Consider the following 14,713-nt stretch of genomic DNA (forward strand, 5'->3'; position numbering starts at 1 on the left):
TATTCTTTCCCGCTGACCTCTTGCGCCAACACCGCACCGATCACCCTATCTTCTGTAGCAATGTACAGCCTGAACGGCGCACCGGACTTGGGCGCCCGCAATATTGGAGGATTCGACAGGCATCGTTTTATATAATTAAAAGCATCTCGTTGCTCCGCCCCCAAGCAAATTCGGCTTCATTCTTTAGCCGAAGTAAAGGAACAAACGATTCAATTTTCCCTTACTTTTCTGATCGGCTTTCAGGTTAGCTTTGATAAATGTAGACCTCGGAATACTTCCATCACCAATATCAATTTCTTCAAGTGGATCAGCCGATGAGAATCCCTGTCCAAGCTTTTCCATGTTATCAAAATCTTCAATAGTTTCATGCATATCGTTCTTTCCGGAACGATACTCCTTCGTGCGTCTTTGCAGCCACTTAATACTGTCGTCTTTATTCTTCATTTATATAGATAAATCATTAAGCCGAGCTACATTAGCCGGCTGTGCATTTATAGGTACAAAACCATCTCTACCAATACTGACATAATCATAGTCCGATAAATCCCTACCGGTCAAACATCGCATCTCACCGTGTTGCCAATCAACCGGCGCGTCCGTCAAAGCAATGCGTGAAGAATTATCGGCCTCAATCACCTCCACATCATCATTAACCCACTGAATTAAGCACTGATGTAAGGTAGAAGGGATGCAACAATTTGCATGAATCCAGTCGCGTCCCAATAGAATATTATACCGGCCTTTGACATCAACAACAAAAAACGCAGTCGGCAATGTTTTGCTTCCGACTGTGAGATCCATAGAAATAACACCCTTAGCCTCGGACAATTCTCCTGAGAATCCACTAAGTCCCATATTGGTCTTCATTAACTCGCTCTCTTTTCGGTTCAGTTTAGAAAATACCGAAAAGGGCATAATATTAACACCTGCACCGCCATCAACAAGCATGCGCCCAATAGGCTTACCATCAATGTGACCTCTGATAAATAATGGCTTTAGGTGCTGCCCATGCTTCTCTGGTTTCTCAAATGTAGCATTCTTTGGACCAAGAACAAGTTCAGCAATTTCAGCCTCGGGCGCGCGAAATTCAGCAGGCAACGCGAACACCATATTAACATCCATATCAGTTGGTACATCTTTATTATTCTCTGAATTTTCTGCAATAATGGTGTCATCCGTATTTTTATTTTCCTCCGCTGCGATGCGCTTCTCCTTCCAAGTCTTTGTAGGTACCATTGGTTTATCCAGATTGAACCATCTATCGCGCTTCTTCTCAGCTATCTCTTCCTTTATTTCCAATGTCCGCAGTCGCTGTACACGTCGTTTCTGAGTGTGAGTAAGTCCATTCGGGCACCACTGAGGTGCTGGTTTAGTCCCTTGCACGACTGACTTAATTTGGCTGCCCCCCGGGTACTTTGGCCTGTACTGGCGTACTTCTGTTTTTCCGGCGAACATTTTATCTCTAGCCAAAAAACTTCCTTGTTGATCATATACGTTACTAGCATTAAACTTCTGGCCGCGTACATTGCGTGAATCCCAACGTACATATGTACTAGTATTACACTTGATACCTTTGTACGCTCCTGGACCATAACTTCCCATGACCAGATCAACTTGTGAGCTTGCCGATTTAGACATTTGACTAGTACGTGAGGACACCACAAATGGCTTGTCTGATTGTGCATGCATGCTATGCCCAGAACCAGTTTTTTCTTCACGTTGATTAGGTCGACCCATTGGCTGCACCTTCACACCATTGTTTTCCTCTGTACTAACAATTTCCTTTGGGATCGATCCTAGTTCAACATCATTGCTTGATTCTGTGCTATTGAGAACAACCTCATCTGATTGATGTTCCACCACTTTCAGCCTGGCACCAAAATCATCTGGACATTTTATTGGTTTAGGTTCAGCATGCTTCATCGGCATCCATACTCGCTTGTGGTCGCCCTTATAGTTTTTGCCCTCTGCATTGCGTACCGGTGATCGACTTCCTCAAATCTCAATGGCGTCACGTGACCTAGCTCCTTCATTAAACCGAGCACTTTTCTCATGTACACTTGGTCTGAACATAGGCATCGGCGGGATCCATCCTGGCTGAAAATAACCTGCCGGCCCTGTAGGATATGGCGTCCAAGGATTAAACCCCCATGGAGGAAACTGCGGATACATAGGAGGTGCACAACCCCAATATGTCGGCTCCATTACAAAATACGGCTGTTGGTCATATGCACTTCCTTGCCATTGCTCATGACTGTGAGGTCCAGAAGGAGATCTAGGACGCTTATTACCTCCGAGCCGATTAAACACATTGCTGGTCTTGCGTGAGGTATATTTTTCCAACAACATGCTAACTGTCGGCTTTGGCCTTGGAGCTTGTCTCCTCCCTCCGTTGACTTTCCACACTCCTATTTCTGGATTTTTTGGTTTGATCATCCTTGGAGGAGCACTGTTATCAACAACGTTTTTCTCTCTTGCGGATTCGGTCTGATCCGACCGAATAAGCATTTTTTTACTCTCAAGCTCGGCCGCATTGATAGGAAAAGGGTCGCTGTCGAGCTTCATCTTAGAACCTTCTGTAAATGTCAATCGTCCTTCATTGATGGCCGATTGCACCTGTCGACGAAACACGTTACAATCATTAGTAGCATGAGAAAAAGAATTGTGCCACTTACAATAAGCTCTTCTACCCAATTCTTCTGGAGGTGGAATTACATGACCCTCCCTCACTCTAATTAATTTATTTTGCAGTAACATATCAAAAATTCTATCAAACTTGCTTACATCAAAAGTATATTTAATTTCGTCTCTTCTAGCAGGTGTAGGTTTCAAAGCAGAACATGCAAAAGGTTTTGACTTTGGCGCTTGAACCCATTCGGCTACACATATATTAACATCATCCTCACTAGCCGAATCACTATCATAATCTAAGGCATTAACCGCATGATTATCTCTCTCTTTATTTCTGTTATCTTTAAATCGGCTATATTGTTTAATTTCCTTAGCCCGGTTTTCTTGCGCCAAAGCCTTCTGCAAAACTTGGTTAACATCTAAAAATTCTTGCCCTTCTTTTTTTCCTTAATATGAGCGAGTAAACCTGAAAAGGCAAGATCGGCTAAGTCCTTTTCGGCTATGGTCAAGCTGAAACATCGGTTTTTGACATCCCTAAACCTCCTAATATAATCATGAACATGCTCATTATATTTCTGCCTAACCATAGTTAAATCTGAAAGCCGAAATTCTGTTTCACCACTATAAAAATACTCATGAAATTTTTCCTCCAATTGTGCGCATGTTGAAATAGAATTAGGAGCAAGCGATGTAAACCAAGTAAATGCAGTACCGGATAGAGATAAAGGAAATAATTTTAATCTAAAAACATCAGATGTGCCGACCTCGCTGCATTGTGCTAAAAATTGTCCTACATGCTCTAAAGTATGAATCGGGTACCGGCCCATACGGAACCCCGGTACCAACAGGCGGCAGTGGTGGCGTACTATATGCCACTGTCCGATAACTACGCTGCTGCAAATTAGAATTAAAACCAAAACTTCGGTTATTGCTATTGTGATTTTGTGGAACCGAAGTCGAAACGATAGGAGCAGTAGTACTAGGAACAAAATTATTAGCTGAAGTGCCCACATAATTCCGGCCATCTTGATTATTTGTTAAAGGGACAGGAAGCTGCGTAACATTAGCCGATGCACTAGGTGTATGTATATGATTAGGCAAATTAATGAATCCGCTATTTTGTGGTGACATCGGCTTTTTCCCAGAATATTCATCATTGACTTGCAACACTAATGAGTGTACATGACCAGGTAGACAATTTTCAAGATCTTTATTAAACTGCACCTTAAATTCTTCAAGCCTATTAGCTATTGCTCGAGTAATTGTGCGTGTCGTATTTTCCATATCAGAACCATATTTACTAGCTACGGACACATCAATTAGATGGGCAATTTCTTCGGTTGAGTTTTTTACCTGAGCATCGGAAGGGCTCGGAACTACCTTTTTGACGACGTCGTTCCTCGTCTTCGCGTATCCAGCCAACTTCAGCTTCAGCCTCTCAACCTTTTCTTTCTCAAGCTCCTCTTCAAGCTCGTGTCGATCATCTTCCGACAGATCATCGAGTGTGACGGCGATGACGTTCTCCGGGTCGATGTTGCTCCCATTCTTGGACTCGGTACTCATCGTGTAGCTTTTCTTCTTCTCGTCCCCAGCGGAGTCGCCAATTTTGTTGGCACGCGAAATCGCCGCGCAACACCAGAATATTTGTCGCGCTTTCATGACGACGAACGATTGCTTTACAAGAAAAGCAACAAAGATTTCCTCGCTTTCGTGGAGGAGAACCGGCCCCTTTCCAGCGCAAAACGACAAAGATCGCCAAACCCTAGGGCTGCTAGGGCTCGGCAGGAAGTAGCAACAGAAAATAGACGTACGTGAAAAAGTAGTTTGTATTGATAGATCGATTGTTGGGGGCTTTTCCAATCGGCCGTGGCCTATATAAGGCACGCGGGACTTGGCGTACATGGTGACTTGCCGTACAGGAGTACAACTCCAAAACTAGAACCGAATTGGACTTGATTCGGTTACCATGTAGCACACGCCTATAGAATCTACATGCAATCGTGCATTAGGCCATATACACGTACAAGGACTCTTGATATACGAATAAAATATTCCGGCCATGTCGCTATCACACCAAATAATTATGATTAATAATCCTTCTTGTGTTGTTGCACCTTCACGTCCATTACTTGATTGCTCATGTCCAAGATTTGTCCTGAGTAAATATCTTTGCTAGCCTGATCTGCCTCTTCAGCATATGTACTGTACTATGATCCAAGCCTGCATTTTAAACTAAATAGCAAGTGCAAAATATTTGTGTCAGCTAATAATCTAACCATAGTCATTTAAATTAATTTGGCCCATAAAATACCTCGTAGCCAAATCATACATTCAACACATGCCCCCTGTTTTTGTTACAATTGTATTTAGCAAAAATTTCCTTGGAAATTGTTGGTATGGAAGGCAACCGTTGATACGGCTAGCCATGGAAAGTGAAAGTATGGTTGAAAAAGGAATAAACTTTATTTTCTATTTGGGAACCGCCTATGATATATCTAGCATGGAAAGTGTTGGGAACTCTAAGTCGTTTTCGTTGGTGGGATGGATACACCTCCCAAAATGTTTTTATCTCTAAGTTTTTTGCTTTGAGCTCTAGCACCTTTACAAATCCCTACTTCCCTCCGCGAAGGGCCTTTCTTTTACTTTACGCAATTTTCATTTTGAATTTGAGTCCTCCATCTTCTCTTACAAAAGCACCAACTAGGAGGCAATATGATCGTACTTGAGTAGCGGTGGCTTGCAGGATGAGGTGAAGCTTGCTTACTACGCCTTATGCACGCTCCCTCGCCCACACGCGCTATGGCTCACAGGACGAGGAGAAAATTTTACTACTCCCTCCATTTACTCCTCGCCCCTACCTTGGTTAGAGAGATTATCATATTGTTTGAAATATATGTCCTTTAGTAGATTTCAATATGAACTACTAGTACATACTCCAAACACTGATGTATATAGACGTATTTTAGAGTGTAGATTCACTCATTTTGCTCCGTGTGTAGTAGTCCATATTGAAACCGATGTAATAGTGCGCGCTCTCCCTCGCCCCTCGACCCTCGCTCGACCCTCACCCACGTGGTGGACGTGCAGCAATTCATTCGGTCTCAGATAACCAGAATGATATATACTGCAGTACCATTATCGCTCGACTTCCTGAAGAGGCGAAGAGCCAAGCGCAAGGTTAATATTTTGGAGATGGCAAGCGCAAGGTTTATAGGTACCAATGGTACGTACTGTACGAGGAAGAAGGCAACAAGATGTATGTTTTGTGTGACAGTCTCTTCTTACAGGACATGCTAGACCTAGTGGACCTCATTGTTGCAATGGGACTACTCCCTATCATTGATGGCACGATTCCGAGTGGTGGGCAGCGGGCATAATTCGGAGCTGGTTAGTCTTAAACCCCATGAAGAAGTCCCATCGAAAGAATAGCCATCCTCTACACATACTCCTATGTAAAATGAGTAAATGAGACAAAAAGAGAAAGAGATAAAGTAAAAAAAATCACCAGCCTTAGATCCAGCCCTATTGTATCAGTGAATGATATTTCTACGCGTGATTGACATGGCTATATTATTAACCATGCTACGGAGGTAGAAGCGGATTTCTATTTATTGGCGGAGGTAGTAGTGGATGGGTATTCAACTAGGAGTGAAATGATGGCTGCTTCCTCGGTCAAACATAGAGAAAGGTGGGCCTCGTGATTTCACGGCTTATTAGTCATTATTACTGCCTATACTCTTTGCCCATACTATATAATAACCGCGTGGTGGTACAGTAGTGGGCTATACTTTTAATAACCATGCTCGAAGAGAAGAGGTGCACGCACCCATGCATGTAGTGTACTAGTAGCACTCTTTGCGTCTTTTGCGTCTTCCCCAACCACACACGTGACACGGTGGAGCTCATTTCTGTAAGATGATGTAGCCCACGTGATAATTTGACGCGTCTAGTAGTAGTTACTCACTTATAAATAATGGAGGGTCAGAACCACGCATGAATGGTGCCGCGTCATTTATAAATAAAGATTTTTTCTTCAGTGGCACGTACGCAATATAAATAGGTTCTTATGGGGAGAAAAGGAAACCGCTCCACTATATACATAGCGAGGACGAGCCTACACGGTTGCTTGCTGGGGTTGCTCTCTTCACACACTCTCGCACAAAATGACTGTGGCCACATCTCTAACATCCGGGCGGATCACGTCCGCCGGGGGAAGGGGTGGATGCTTAGTGTAGATGCGGTTGCCGTCGCCGACGGCGAAAACCCACTGTCGGCACGTCCCGATCAGGGTTCCCCGCCGTTCTCTCTCACAAAGCCGGTGAGGTTGCCTTCCTCCCTTGCTCATTGCCGCAACGTGGGCAATTGCCGCCTCCGGCCGCCCTCCTCTAGGTTAAGCTACGTCCCGACATCCCTCAGGTACAACTTCCTTACAGCCGGCTTGCACCACTGCCCCAGCTGCCCACATCACTCCATGTGGATATTTCTCTACTTCTTTGCCCCGCACATACCTCTACTGGCTTCTACATACTGTATTTGTGATGAGTTTATGTCTCATCAACAAGTCCCAGTGAGCTTATTCTAATCACGATTCTTTAATTTCTTTGCCACACAGATGCTCATCTCGAATATGGTGAAACTGCACAAAATGATCCGATGGTCAAAGGGTTGCAAACTTCATTTCTTAGGAAGCTTCAACATTTCCAGCAAATTAAAGCCTGGTTAGGGTTTACGGTTCAAGGGCTAGGGACTGCATGGATCATTTTCTTTCTTTAGCTGTCCCTGTTCCAAAATAAGTGTCAACTTTAGTAGTAGTAGTAGTACAACTTTGTACTAAAGTTTGCATAAAGTTGAGACACTTATTTTGGAATGGAGGGAGCACATATTGGCTATGATCTGTCAATCATTGAGACGCAATAGCATGCATGTTAGTCTCCTTTGTATTTGATGAAATGTTGCAACAGGGCAACCTTGGACGCAAGATACATGAAACAGAAGCTGGAAGCTTCATAGCATTGTACAAATTTATCTCGCTGAGAAATTACAGTACGTACTCTACTAGTACTATGTAAATAGTTAGGTGTCGCACGGTGTCCAGAAAATATGGTGATAGTGTGAGGTGGGCCATGTAATCACTGAGCCTGCGTGTTTTCACTGCTTTCGCACTCCTCCGCTGTAAGAATGGAGAAAATTGTAATCTAGTACCTCCTTACGCCGAAGCGTGGGACATCCAGCAGTCCTACCACCTCAGTAATAATGACCAATGAGCTGTTAAATCACATAGACCCAGCAGTAAGTTGGACGGACGAAGCAACCATCACTCTTGAATCTGCTCCTCCCTTCAACGCAGGCGCCAGTGAGAGGTCGCGTTCACTCTGCCCGGGCATGAATGCGGCACCGATTCTTTGGAGCGGCGCTGACCGTCTCGGGCGGGAAGCGTGCGTGGGTGATGGAGGGGCTTTGGTTGGGCCAGGCTGGTCAGGAGCGGGCGTGGCAGTTGTCCCGACCGGACTCCCGGAAACGAGAGGATGCACCGACTCTTGCGGCTAAATCGTACACTACACACCATCTCTCGGTAGGAGTAGGTCGATGTGTCGATCTCTCTAACACACACACACACACGCACACACACAGGTTCATAGAATAGGAATATCGTGCGAGTGCGAAGCCACATGAAGAGAGATACAAATGGAGTACGTACAAGAAGTGAAGAGGTGACGAATATTCCATCAAACCTGGACTAAGGAGTAGTACTCCTCCGTCCAGGTGTTAAGTCATCTTACGAAAATCAGATATTCCCAAAATGTTTAGGCGTCATCCATTAACTTTGCATCTCAATCCCCTCCTGACCTCATTGCTAGTGAGCGTGTTACTTACTAGCCACAGTGGGAGTAACTTCAGCAGTAACATCGAGTCCAACTCAGCAAATTTGCTTACGTGGCAATGAGTTAATAAGGAGAGAGATAGTTTGAGTAACTTAGCTAGTTACAGTAACATCATATGTCCCAATGCAATATGAGTCTATAACCTAATAAATGAAGCTTTGCATGACACCACACTTATGTTACTACCCACTATGAAGGTAGTAACATAGTCTGGGGATATGTGTATGTTACTAGTGTATGTTTCTCTGCCTTGTTATTTCCCCCGGAAACCCAATGCATGGAGCGCAACTACGCGTTGATTAGTCAAGAAATCAAAGTCGGCTTGCATGCGAGTTAATACGTGGCCTTGCATGGTAGCTAAAACGGCATCTCTTAGTTGTTGTGATTAATTGTTGCGCTTAGAGACAGAAATTAGGGCTTTGATTGGAGGAAGGACCGGTCAAGTTTCTCCTTCTCCTCCAATCTTCTTGCACCTTGGTCCCGCTGCACTTTCTAATGTGACTTACACCTAGACGGAGGGAGTAGTACGAGATATGGTGGCACACTGACTTAGGTCGAATACAAGTGCCCAAAATTATTGGAAGAGAGAAAAGTGTACAAACTAAATAATTAAACGAGTAAAATGCACTGTTGGTGCAGACTAAGGCATAGCCTAGTGGTGGGAAGGGGCTGATGCCTTCCCACCCACCCAGCTTCAAGGCACGGTACTTGCAATTTAGGTATGTTGCACCAATTATACTGTAGGGGGTTCCCTTATAGTCTTTCTATCAAAAAATGCATTGTTGGTCATTGATCTTATCGTATAAGTTCACTTTGGTCACTGTACTCAAGAATACGGTCGATACGGTCACTATATACATGATGAGGTGATTATACGGTCACTGAGATCGTATAGCTCTGTATTCATCCATTTTGACTAGTCAAAGAATCCTCCTGGCGCCTTGTCAGATCAGTTTTCTCTCTCTGTCATGCGGATCCTACCTGTCATTGGGTGGAAGAAAGAAGTTGAACATAAATATAAATAAACACGGGGGCATGGTTCGAACCCTAGACCTCACGCTTTATACGGGGAAACAGGCAAACCAGCTACACCAACCTCCATTTGTGATTAACTAGTGGAAAATATAGTTTTCTACCTTTAGTAGCGGCACACGCATGCAACACGCAGCTTGCAGTGCATGCACACGCACTAGCACGAACTCAAGTCGCACGCTAGCCTCTATTGCCGCAAGTTCGCGCAGTACCTCGCCTGTTGTCCGCCGTTCCCGTTGTTGACCCTACCAGCTGAGGTCGTCGACCCGTTGCCCTACCACCACGCCAAGTCCGAGCTCTCGCTGCTTGTGGCGCAATGCATACAAACTCCATCTGCGTGAGATGACATGGCCATCAATGATGATTATGATGACACCCACACTAGGTCGCTCTAATCGCCTTGTGCGAACGATTGTCGTGCGGCTGCCGAAGTACGACCCTGCGGCCTCAACTCCGTCGCCGGTCGCCGGTCGCCGGTATGTGCGTGCTGTGTGCTAACTAGTGTGTGTCTGCCCGCTGCGTGCTAGTGTGTGAGTTCATGCATGTGTATTGTGTGCATGTTATAATAAGGATTCACTTAAAATAGTATGTGAGCGAACAGAGGGATCAATTGGACAGTGTTCACGAGCAGTAGCGAGATGTGTGAGGTAAGATACACCGCTGGCGCTTTTAATTTTTCTTATTAATTTGTTTGTTTCACCCTCTAACTGGTGGGACCCAATGTACTACATGGAGAGAGGTAAGGTGACTAAGGCTGCATTATTTATGTACTACCAACACTACTTTGAATCCCAAAAGACCTTACCACCAAAGCCACATGACACGATTATGATTTAAATCCCAATGACTCCCACGCAAAAAAAAACACGGCATGCTTGTCACACGAATGCAGGAATGTATAAAAGGTTATTTTCCTCTCCTTAAACATAACGTGAGGGTGGTGTAGCTGGTTAGCCTATTCGCTCATCAAACTTGATATCTCGGGTTCGATAACCGCACTTGAGCATAATTTTGTTTTTGTTCGGCTTCTTTCTTCCACCCAATGACAGGTATGCCCCACATGACAGATAGAGAAAGTGATCTAGGGCGGTGCCAGGAGGATTCTTTGACTGGTCAAAATGGATGGATACGGAGCTATACGATCTCGCAGTGACCGTATAATCACCTCATCACGTATATGTTGCAGACTCGGCGCTTGTTTTCTAGGGTTTGCACTCTTCACACTCTCTCTCCACTATATATATACACGCTGGAGCCTCAGCGCTTGTAGTTGCTCCCTTCACACTCTCTCACCCACTCCAGATCTAAACAAGACTTCGTTGCCCTCTCTCTCCCCTCACTGTTGGTCAAAGAGCCGGAAGGATCCGTCCGCCGGGAAGGGAAGGAGGCTTAACGCTGTCGCCGTCGGCGAGGGAGGGAATCCACTACCAGCGCAGCTGTTCTCTTTCACCCAGCGGCGGCGCGGGAGGGCCTCCGACCCCTTCTTCCTCGCTGTCGTACATAGTGTGGGAAGAACGGCCTCCGGTCGCCCACCGAACCACACCCCAAGAACCTAAAGGTATAATTTACTTATTCCACATGCATTGCTCAAGCTGCATGTGGGCTTTTTCTGCTTCTGCACTCGAATCTAGGTGTTGGATCAAACATGAAAGTAGTGGGGAAAGTTGTATAGCATGAATCTAGGACGTGGTTCAAAGAGGAAAGGAAGGGGGAAAGTAGTGGGGAAAGTTGTATAGCATGGATCTAGGACGTGTTTCAAAGAGGAAAGGAAGGGGGAAGTAGTGGGGAAATTTGTATAGCATGAATCTAGGACGTGGTTCAGAGAGGAAAGGAAGAGGGAAATTACTAGTACAGATTGGCTATCAAGCACCTACGTTGGTCGAAAAGGGAAAACAATGACAAACGCGGTACGCACATCTGTAATGAACTGATCTTTTTGTTTTGGGGGACAAGGCTATAGAGTTTGAGCAGGACTAGATTTGCTGCCCTCACATAGGGAAAGGTGTCTAAAGATAACAAAACTGGGACCAACACAAATATGCTCCTTGGTTGTTTGTTCTTTGTTGCAACAGACTATGCATCACCAATTTATACATCGGTAGATGCACATGGTGCTGGTGCGTCCACTGTCCCGTGCAACTCTTTAGTTGTTGTTAATCTCAGGCCCTGTTTGGTTAAAAATTCCTAGGACCTTTTTTAGTCCCAACTAAAAAGTCCCTAGTCCCTACCTGCTTGGTTCTAGGGACTAAACGACTAGAGGTTATTAAATGACATGCTAAAAGACCATGTTACCCCTAGTAATGAACTAATGGAGATAAGGTGCGATGCGGGGCAGGGGAAACTGTTGGAAAAAGTCCCAAAAAGACTCTCCCTCGGGGTCTTCCTTCCTTAGTCCCAAATGCCCACTTTTAGTCCCCAAAAGTCCCTCCTGTTTGGTTTAGATGGGACTGAAAGGGACATTTTTTAGTCCCTGCACCAAAAAGTCCCTGTAAACAAACACCCTCTAATAATGCCGCTGGAAAATTGATGCAATGCCACAGTTAAAAGCAAATTACATGTTTAACGAATTCTATTGTTAATATAATCTCTCTGTTAATATGAATCAATGCCTCCGTTTGAGAAATGCTACTGTCTTTCTTTCTTTCCCATTTTGATAAGTTTGATGCTTCTTTTTGTTGGCTTCTGTGTCATCCACCGTTATTGACCACTAGTTGCTTCCTTGACACCTCTGTGTAAACAGGGTTATCTACTTCACCTTGTTGCTATTGTGATCTTTTTTGCACTGCACAAAACACTTTAGTTTTAAGAGTGTTTTGTGCAGTTCAACCAAAATGTCACATCGACAACGTTGCTTGATTGCTTGATCTTAGTGGAACTGCACAAGAGGAGATCTGACTTCCTATCCGTTTTGGCAAATTTGGTTCAGATCTTCTTCTTGTGAAGTGTTTGAATTCTGCATCATGAAAGGTCATTACTAGCCTTCTTTCACATGATTGTGCAGTGTGCTTTCATATGTTGTGCTACTTATACGGTAATGTTGCTTGATTTTAGTGAACTGCACAAATGGAGACAAGACTTCCAATCTGTATGTGCACCGTAATATCCCATTGAGGTAAGATAAGGATATTTCACAACTGTTGGCCTGTATTTTTCTGCTTTCATCGGAAAATTAATGTCGTTGTTTAGTGCTATACTTGTGCTCCCTAATTGGCATGCCAAATCTTACATTGAAGGCGAAGCTTTTCTGTTATTGAACCAAGTGATGAAGGGGAAGAACAAGCGGATGAAAAACAAAAATCAACTCCCGGTGCTGTAATCAAGCACTGGAACTGTGATGACACAAGTAATGATATAGTTTTGCATCTTAATTTATTGCTATGGCTGGAACGAGCAATTGTTTTGCCACTGATTTGATGCCACTCTTAATGTAATATGTAATTATCTCTACTTGTGCAAACAGGGATCTTCTTTGAAGATAACATATATTTTAGTGGAACTTCACAAGAAGATGTTGGAAACATTAAAGTAATCGAGGAGTATATAGTAAGCATGCCAACCACAGTAGATAACAACAGATGGTTCCAGAGAAGTGCTTGATTTGCATGCTCTACACAATAAGCCTCCTGACAAAGGTTGGTACTCACCCACGGATTTCATCCATGTGATTGAGCTTTGTCATCTCTATTGGTGTTGTGCTACTATTTAGATACTGTCATGAGAAAGTGGTATTGTCCTTGAGAAGTGGTTCATCTGTGCTGTTTTAAATATTTCCTTTCCCTTTTTTGAGCAAACAGCGATGCTAGCATTTAGTTGCCCTCTTGTCTTTGCACAACAGGATCATCCTCCTCTGAAGAAGAATATGGAGTACGTGAAGTGCCTAGTTCCGATTATGCTAGGATAAATAAGCCAAGCCTCTCTTCTTAAGAAGGGAGCAGTTGAAGGATGGTTACATTATTGCCCACAAGAACAAACTAACTTCAGCTCAGAAGGACTCACGGATCTCCATCTTTGTTGTTGTGATGGCTAATACGATGTTGTGTTGGGATTCCTTCCGGTGAGTTCCATTTTTTTAAATGTGTGCTCTGCATGGATCATGTAGGTTGCCTATTTAAACAGTCAATTCATAGTAAAGTTTGCTTTTATACTAATCAGCTTTTTGTATTTGTGCAAACAGTGGTGCTCAGCTTGATTTCGATGGGAACTGCACAAAATGTTCATGAATACATCAAATCATTCATTTCCACCACAAGAAAGGAGGTGCCGATATGTTCAAGGCGTTGCAACATATAAAGGCAAAATCATACAAGCTACGCGCGAATTTGGTTGATTTTGGTGGAACTGCACAAAAAGAACAGCTGGTTTATTTAGCATGAGGTGCCATGTCAATGTCCGAACTGATGGCAAACCCTGCCCATTCCACAATCGTAGGCATTTGATATTCTGGAATGTGAAAACCTTGTCAAAGTTTGCTCAATTATGTACGCAAAACAACACGCATTTGACATTTTGGAATGGGACAACCTTGTCAAATTTTGCTCATTGATGTTAGCAAGAAGACATGCATTTGATATTTTCGAATGGGACGCCCTTTGCTGTCAGCAGCATCGATCAATTTTTCTTTATACTTTAATTGTGAAGTAAATATTGGCTCTGACATGTGAATTGCTGAGATGCATAATCATCGATTGTTTTGAATGTTCCCTATGAATTGCCAGGCATGTGTGTTTGATTGAATGTACAGGAACGCTAAAAAGCTGCTCAAACACTTTGTACTCCCTCTGTTCCTTTTTACTTCGCATATTAGAGTTCTTTCAAGTCAGTTGATTTTACATTGTGAATGTTCATACTTTTTTCTATAAGACTGGTCAAAGTAGAGATACTTTGACTTCAGACTTATATGCAGACTAAAAAGGACCGGAGGGAGTACATGTGAAACTGCTGCAAACGAGGTGATCACCCTGGGAATAATGCTAGTACGTATTGTTTTACATGTTCATCCAATGCCAGTGATAGAAGAATTCGAACTAATCGAACTAAATTCATTCATACACGGTCGGAATTCATATAAACATGCCGGATTTCATTACATTGCATACATTCTTCAACTAAAAAGGGGTGCGTTGGAGGTATAATTAATTAACCGAAGCTACCCACCTGTGTCCGGCAGA

The sequence above is a fragment of the Triticum aestivum genome, chromosome 5D, assembly GCF_018294505.1.
Source record: "Triticum aestivum cultivar Chinese Spring chromosome 5D, IWGSC CS RefSeq v2.1, whole genome shotgun sequence".
Taxonomy (NCBI): domain Eukaryota; kingdom Viridiplantae; phylum Streptophyta; class Magnoliopsida; order Poales; family Poaceae; genus Triticum; species Triticum aestivum.